Source organism: Adiantum capillus-veneris, chromosome 26, assembly GCF_014529385.1.
Source record: "Adiantum capillus-veneris isolate H3 chromosome 26, ASM1452938v2, whole genome shotgun sequence".
NCBI classification, from domain to species: domain Eukaryota; kingdom Viridiplantae; phylum Streptophyta; class Polypodiopsida; order Polypodiales; family Pteridaceae; genus Adiantum; species Adiantum capillus-veneris.
The window spans coordinates 98599098-98608075 of record NC_140956.1 but is presented as its reverse complement, the minus strand read 5'-3'; the positions used below and the strand labels follow the sequence as shown (position 1 = coordinate 98608075).

General features: G+C 40.7%; 1 pseudogene; it reads left to right on the top strand.

The window, feature by feature from the left end:
* The first annotated feature begins 6512 nt into the window (after positions 1 to 6512).
* LOC147423879 (uncharacterized) lies at positions 6513 to 6909 on the top strand (annotated as a pseudogene).
* The last annotated feature ends 2069 nt before the right edge of the window (positions 6910 to 8978 follow it).

Below are 8978 nucleotides of genomic sequence, written 5' to 3'. Positions count from 1 at the left end.
GGAGTTTCACCCTCTAGATTGGGTGGAGGCTCGAACTTAAGTTCAGACCTCACCCCATTCAAATGGGAGGAAACCCATTCATAGGGTGTACCGAGAGGGTGTTTCATCCTTTGGCTTGGGCGGAGGCTTGAACTTAAGTTCAAGCCTTACCCCATCCAAATGGGAGAAAACCCATTTATAGGGTGCATCAAGAGGATGTTTTGGGCAAAGGCTCGAACTTAAGTTCGAGCCTTCACTTGATCCAAAGGCGAACAACCCATTGATAGGGTTTATATCAAAAAAATGTTTTACCCTCTAGATTGGGCGGATGCTTGAACTTAAGTTCGAGTCTCGATCTCATTTATAGGAGAGAGAACCCATCTAGAGGGCATGTCCAAACGGGAGGAAACCCATTCATAGGGTGCATTGATCGAGAGGGTGTTTCATCCTTTAGCTTGGGCGGAGGCTTGAACTTAAGTTCAAGCCTCCCCCCATCCAAATGAGAGAAAATCCATTTATAGGGTACATCAAGAGGATGTTTTGGGCAAAGGCTCAAACTTAAGTTCGAGCCTTCCCTTGATCCAAAGGAGAACAACCCATTGATAGGGTTTATATCAAGCAATTATTAAACCCATTGATAGGGTTTATATCAAGCAATTGTTTAACCCTCTAGATTGGGTGGATGATCGAACTTAAGTTTGAGCCTCGAAATCATTTAGAGGAGAGAGAACCCATCTGGAGGGTGTGTCCAAACGGGAGGAAACCCATTCATAGGGTGCACCGAGAGGGTGTTTCATCCTTTAGCTTGGGCAGAGGCTTGAACTTAAGTTCAAGCCTCACCCCATCCAAATGAGAGAAAACCTATTTATAGGGTGCATCAATAGGATGTTTTGGGCAAAGGCTCGAACTTAAGTTCAAGCCTTCACTTGATCCAAAGGAGAACAACCCATTGATAGGGTTTATATCGAGAAATTGTTTAACCTTCTAGATTGGGTGGATGCTCGAACTTAAGTTCGAGCCTCGATCTTGTTTAGAGGAGAGAGAACCCATCTAGAGAGTGTGTCCTTCAGAAAAATATACCTTATAACTTGAAAAACAATTTAACAATGGTAAAGGGGTGGACGAATGGAGAGAGAGAGAGAGAGAGAGAGAGAGAGAGAGAGAGAGATTAACATGACATGACATGTAAAATCAACATTCACACTTTGCAAAAGGCAAAAATGAACTATAATGTAGCAGGCTAAATAAATTCGACCAACAAAATATGCACGCCTCAAGATAAAAGGATAAAATGGGGTGCTTCCATTAATTAGACATGTGGCACATGTCTGCCCTGGCAATTTTCCCCTACAACTTTTAAATAACAACCCTATTCGGCCGGGAGACTAACCTTAAGAGTGGCGCTGCCCTGGCAAAATCTTATTGGCTAAAAGTGAGTCCGACTCTAGAGGAAGTGAGCATCAAGGCAGTGAGAAAAAGTAGGAAGAAACCATATTCAACATATGTTGAAACTTTTGTTGTCACCTCAAGCAATGTAATCCTTCTTGATGGCTTGCTGCAACAGCTTATAGTGGCCCCTTGACCACCATCTACGGGGATGTTATCATACTCTTTGGTCAGTGTTTGTTGGCTTTGATTGTGGACCAGCCACTCTCCGACATCAACCTGCGATGAAGAATAGATGGCTCGGGTGTTGGGCTCCATGGTGACGAAATATAGCTGGCTCTGGTGTTAGGCTTTATGAATAGTGCAGCGTAAATTTCAAGGCCGAAAGTTATATTGAGTTGACTCTCTGAGGCAAGCTTGTGTCCCCAAAGCAGGTAAGGCCTTGTGCAGATAGAAGATATCTACACAAACAGTAACTTCCACAACAAACTCAAGCGTGTATTAACGAAGCAACAATATTGGTGTAGATGTAAGAAAGAAGAAACAGTCCACAGGGCTAGCGCTAGCCATGGATTGGGTATGTTGCAGGCAAGAAACACGAGAACATCGATTCTGTTAGCCATTGCCCAGCAGCATGAGCAATGTTTGAACCGGCATCTTGATGTCTTTGCAGAGGTAACACCATCGCACCACTTACGAAGTTATGGTTTTTGTCTGCTGGTTCAAAATTTCAAGTTTGCCGTCAAACTTTCCTTCAGTTTTGAATTTTGAATTTGTTGGTGCTTTAGGTGGACCTGGCCAGCGAACCATTTGACGGTGATTTTTTGGGTGGACCTTGCCAGCTAGCCATTTAATCTGATTTTCTTTCTCCTTGCCAGCTAACGGTTTCACGTGCCAGCTAACCATTTAACCTAGGTTTTACTTTTGTTTTCCATGGAGCATGCATAGCTCGACCTCAAGTTTGAGGCTAATATAGGCAGGGTTTGAGGCTTCATAGATGGAAGTCACCTCCAACAACAACATGTGTTTTTATTAAATAGATCCCTCTCGCATAGGCCTGCCAAAGTGTAGGGCCCTGTAGTGGCTAGAGGGCCGTGGTAGGGAGAATCAACAACCCATCAGATAGGAAGCAAGTCGGAAGCAACCACGATTTTGAAGTGTTGGCAACAGATGTGTGAAGTGCGGTAGGTCATTTTTGGCTCACAATTGGCAATATACTGTTCAAAGGTGCTTCTTTACTTTGGGGGATGGTTGAAGCGCCCCCCAACAAAACTGTTGCAGCAGCTTGTGAAGGAGGTCTTTGCAGCTTACACAAGAATTCTTGTACTTTCTTTGAGGGCCCTCCACTCGCGCCTCTAGAGGGCCTATGGGGGAGCCCTCGTATACAACCATACCCAAGAATATCTCAAGGCCCCCTTCCAAGCCACATCTATACCAGTCTTCAATTTTTGATCTGTAGAGAATTGCAAGAGACCATATGTAGCTCATTGTTAAGTTTGGTCTCGTAGCACTTTTGTATGTAAGTGTGTTTTACTTGAGCACAATGTTGACATAGTAATTGAGCATTTTTTTTAAACTATGTAGCTTGGGATGAAGTTGCTTGAGCTATCACTAGTACCACTAGATGTTAAGTTGGAGTGCTTCTTATGTTAGCTAGTCGTTAAGTTTGGTCTTGTAACACTATTGAATTGAGGTGGGTATTACTTGAATTCAAGGTGGAGGTAGTTGTCATCAAGATTTCCTTTCTAGAGCATGTAGGTCAAGCTCAAATGTGAGCTACTGTGAATTGGTATATTTCCCTATCAACAACTCATGAATGGTTCTTATGTTGTATCTAAGCACACCCATATATAGCTCAATGTGTCAAACATTTCTACTAACTATAGCACATCCAAGCCTTAATTCTTTGTATCAGTTTCAAAATCTCCATTCAATTAAGAGACTTCCTATCTCTTGACTTGCATTGGATAGAGCTGAAAGAAGCTTTACTCAAACTGCCTTCCCTTTGCTTCCTTCATATGTTATTTTGTGTATGAGGTATATTCTCTCTATGTAGTGTGCACTTGCGTCTATGCACCAAAATTCAAGTTCTACGTTGTTTAATATCTACTTTAGGATTCCAGTTGTCTTCTATCTAGTTTATATTTCCTATATCCCGACCATCGTATAGTCTTTCCTTGAAATGATCCACGTGCAATGGTCTCTCCTCATGTATAAGGATAGAGATCAATCCACAAAAAACCAAGTTAAAGTCCACTCAACCAATTGAAGTTACACACCTCTTGAGAAATCTCTTTTGATATTTTTTAGAGATCAAGCAAAGATCCATTTTTCTAGATTGTGTTTTGTAGATGCAAACTCTTTGCATTGGTTGTGCATGATAAGTAGGATGCCTACATCGCACTACACCACTCCACTTTAGAAGCATCTCATTTAGCTCCATGAATTGTGCGAGATTTGTGAATTTTTTCCAAATTTCCTAAATTGGTCTTAAGGGCGCTTAGTGGGAGTTGAACCCACCACCTTGGTGATGCAAGTCCAAGTTCCAAGGATTTCATATTCACGTAATCACATGTTTTTTTTTGTGATCACACTGTTAATTAACAAAATTCTCAATTCACAAGTCCTTTTTGTAGACTTAAAAGTATGATGATCTTGCTTTTCACATTGCATAGCTCCTATTATTGGACCGGAAGTGTCGTTGTGAAATGCTCGACTAGTAGGCATTGTTTAACAATGTTCCGACTATGTTCACTTTGGCATCGGTTCTAATTTGGACCAAAAGCGTCGCTGTTGAACATGGTTAGTTACATTCGATATGTAGGTAGTTCTATTAGTCTTATCATCGGCATCAGTTCTATTATTGAATTGGAGTGTCATTGTGCAAGCTAATAGGATGCTTTCTATGTTTTTTGTGTGATATAGTGCTTTTAGGCTAGTTAGGTGTTTCTTTCGGCACCAGCTCTACTACTGGGCTAGAGGTGTTGTTAGTTTCATCAAATGATGTTGTGGTTTTTAGGCTAGTTTCATGTTTCTTTTGGCATTAGCTCTACTATTGGGTTGGAGATGTCGTTAGTCTCATTGAATGATGTGTCTGGTCTTTGTGTCATTTGAGTTCTTTGTAGTTGCATTTGTCTAGTCCAAAGTCCAAGGGGAGGATTGTTGGGTTTCTGGCCTTTGGCCTAACGCCGATAGCTGGTGTGAGAACCATCTCTTGTATAGGAAGCATTCCAATAAGCAAATAAGCATGTGAGGACAGATGGCTTAGCACATGTGGCATATGAGTCGCACAAGAGTCCAAATTTCCATCCAAGTCAACATGGACTTTCCACACTTTATGGAGCCACTCTTGACCTTTGGAGAGTTTCCCCTTGACCCTTGGGAAAAGGCATCTATGACCCTTGAAAGGTGCATCTAGTCACTAGAAGCTACTATATAAGTAGCTAGTTTCTTGTACACATTTCCAACCCAAGGGGTAGACGAACCAGATGCATATCTATTCTCCGTAGAGATGATACCCCGTTGGTCAAAAGATATGGTATTATTGATGACCATAGCTCAAGTGGATTAGCAACAAATACCACTTCCTATTACAACCGAAGTAATTGAGCAATCGTCTATGTATCAATTACTAGCTGGAAGGCTATACAAAAGAAATCGAGATGGAATATTTCTTTTGTGTATTAACCCTGAGGAGAAAACCCAATACCTAAGTCAAGCACATATCACCATAGTGGGACTTCACTTTGCGGAAGACCAAACTATGTAGCCGATCTTGAGACTTAGAGTATTTTGGCCAACAATGAGGAGTGACGTTCACTCATTTGTAAAAAAATGTCCTCAATACCAAAAACAAGCACCCATACCTCATGTGACATTGTTCCAAATATCACTAGTTCCTAAGTGGAGTAACTATCTAGTTACTTACTTATCAAGCCGAACATTTCCTGAGGATACGAGTAAATGTTGTCAAAGAGCAGTTGAAATTGAAGCAAGAGATTATGCTCTTATTGGAAACCAATTGTATCGAAGAGGAAAGGGTCAATATTTGCATCTTTGTGCAAATGAAGACGAATGTATTCCCATTATAGAACAAGCACATGCTGGATTAGCTAGAGGTCACTTTTCTAGTGAAACCACTACTAGAGAAATCTTAATTGTAGGCATATGGTGGCCAACACTTTTTGCAGATGCCAAGGAATATGTTGGAAGGTGTGATGCATGCCAACGAGAAAAAAATGCCAGCCCCTATAGATAGCTTGCCTTTAAGACCAATGATGGGGGCTAGAGCTTTTGCAAAATGGGGCATAGATTTTGTCGGGCCAATACAACCATCGGCTTATAGAACTCAAGCTCAATATATCATTGTAGCTATGGACTATTTGACCAAGTAGGAAGAGGCTAAGAAAACCCAAAGGAATGATGCTAGAACCACAACCGCATTCTTATATGAAAAGGTGTTCACAAGATATTGACTACCAATAGAAATTGTTAGTGATAGGGGAACTCATTTCCTCAATGAGGTAATTGAGTATCTCTATTGAATGAATTTATGGCCATCCATAACAAATTGGCTCCCTATCACCCACAAGAAAATGGACAAGCTGAGCACACAAATAACATTCTTAGCTCAGTATTGACTAAAGTGGTTAATTCAGAACGGACTGATTGGGAAATGAATCTCCATGCCGCTCTATAGGCTTATAGAGTTTCATTCAAGATAGATTTAAATGCTACACCCTTTAACCTTGTTTATGGTCTTGATGTCATACTACCGATAGAATTTCTATTGCCGACACTAAGGGTAGCTAAGGACCTTGAGTAGACTGGACATGAATTGTCAAAGAGACTCCAAGATTTAGAAAAGCTTGATGGGCTATCATTTTATGCATCTTGTCAGTTTATCATAATCAAGTTATGTTTTGAGTCTACTCTCTCTCTCTCTCTCTCTCTCTCTCTCTCTCTCTAATTACTTGTGTAAATAAGCAATGCTATCACCATGAATGCTAGTCTTGTCGATCCACCCTAGCCCAACAATGATGTGTGAGTTATGGGTCCCAATCAAAGGCCCGGAACCTAATGTGGGTGTGTGGGCAAGTGTGTTTGCATCCGTATCTTAGCCGGGGTGGGAAATTTTGGCAGAGAGGATGACGACGACGTCTCAAGTAGAAATGATCCAGCAAATGATGCAGCTATTTGATGCTTTCGTGCAGCAGCAACAACAGGTTACTTATGAGCAATTTGGTTTGGACCGAGAAGAGTTTTTACGAGGACTAGCCCAACGAGATGAAGCAATAGAAGAAGCATTGGATAAAGTCTCTTCTGAAAGAGGTCTTTTTGATGGCTACGATAGTGATGGATATCTTGCATGCTACAGGTTAGAGATGGAGCTTATAGATATTCCAACTAAGCATATGATCAAGGAGTTTGTCCGGTTAGTAGCTCCAGAATTACGTGATCAGATACAAGAGCTTATCGATAAGTATGTAGATAACTGGGCTAAATTTGAAGAAGCAGTTGTACAAATGGGTGACCGGCACATAGCCTTGGAAATAGAGCAGATGACTCAACAGAAGCAGATTACTTTCAGTAAATGTGATGGAGATCAACTGCAGACAATCAGCTATGATGAATTTTGGGAGGAGATTCAAGCAAGAAGTAAAGCTAAAGCGGATGCAGCTTTGAAAGTATCAGATTTAGCCCCAGAGGATCATGCTCCAAATGAAGATAGAGATGATGTTGACGTGCCTACTTATGCAAATTTTTGTAAAGAAATCAAAGCCAAGATTGAAGCTGTTGTGGACGAGTGTCTGCTTGAAAATGACAAGTTATTGCAGATTAGAGATGATCAAGGGATTGCAAAGATGGTTTATGTAAAGCTTGGGATTCCATATTCTACAAATCTAGTTATGCCATTGGATAAGAATGACGATATACAGGGTCTACAGATACATGAGGATTCATATGGTTTGGAAGTGCTAGAGTAGATATCTATTGTAGCTGCAAATATACATGGTTTGGATGTGCAAGAGGAGATATTTGACGAGGTTGAAGATTTGCATGGCTTGTTTGTACCGGATGAAGCTCCACAAGTGGAGGAGTATAAATGGAGCACTCTAGATGAGCTCGATGAACCTATAGAGGGACGCATACAAGTGCATAATTACATTCATACACAGATGCATATGGATGACGTGCTAGATTCACCACTTGATCTTGACTTCCAACCGATGGTAAGTGAACTTGAAGCACCCAAGTATACAAATTACTCAGTGCTTAGTATCAGTTCAGAGGGGGTGCAAGAAGGTATTGTGCAGTCATACAATGCTCTTGTTAACCCAATCTATTATGCTGCTGCTCTTACTAGGAAGCTTGATGACATCTTTGAGATGCATGCAAGATCTTGTGCTAATGCAGTTGAACGATATTTGGTGGAGAGTAAAAAGGATGCAGAGTTTTTTACCAAACCGATGATTTTTATGCATGCTAATACTTATTTACATCAAGGTTCAGAGAGTTTACAGGTTTATGTAGACCAAGGTATACAAGCTTTACAAGATTCTTTGAGGATTGAGAAAGATGTAGAGCTTATTGCTCTTTTGGATGATGCTTCAAGACAATTTTCTATTCCATATGGGAAGGACCTTCGAGGCTTGTATTTCATAGGCAACTTAGAGCAACGAAATGAAGCAGATGATAGAGAGCTCATGAAGATACTCAATGAAGCTCTAGAGGATTTCAAGTTTACTAGATATGACTTGCCTACAGTTTGCAGGTGCATACGGATGGTATGGATAGCGATAGCTTCTTATTGCATGATTACACCTCCCATGCTAGAGGGGGTGATGTCGATCCAGTACCAGTTATGGCAGAGATTGAGGTAACTACCTATTTGCTTCAACTTTTTGATCTCCTATCAAGTAGTGGTACATATGGTTATATGGGATGCTATAAAGATGTGATCAGCATGTTTATGAAGTATTTGATGCCATTTGATCCAGGAGGAAAAGGTTGTGTGTATGATCTACGGCAATTGTCCTACTTACTGGATGATTCCGGTGGTGTTCATCATGCTTACAGGTTATGGCAAGAGATTTACAGACTTTGCAGTGGATCATGCTTATGCTTTGTTGGATGGAACTACTTGATTGATGGAAAATTTTTGAGTTTTCCTTTCGATCCTGGAGGCTTATGATTGCATGAGGTCAAATTTTTTAAGGTTATTGGTAGCATGCTTACAATGGACCACTGCTTGTATGCCAACTGGTTTTATACTTACAAATTTTGAAGATGGTTGGCACATACCGGAGGATGTGCAGGGCCATGCACCATTAAGAGAAGAAAATATGTGCTTAGAGAATATATACACAATATGTATGATATGTATCCAATATCATATATGAATTAGAACTACATATGTGGGGTTTGTGTGCATGTATGTCTGTGTGTGTGTGCGTATATCTTTAATTCTAAAAATGTTTGTCATACAAATAAACAAATCTATACTACGATGCGATGGAGGAGTTATTACCTCAACCTCAAGGCACGAAAGACACTCTCTCTTTGGTTTTCTCTCTCTAACATTTTGCCAAATGGATGCTAGAGTATAGCAA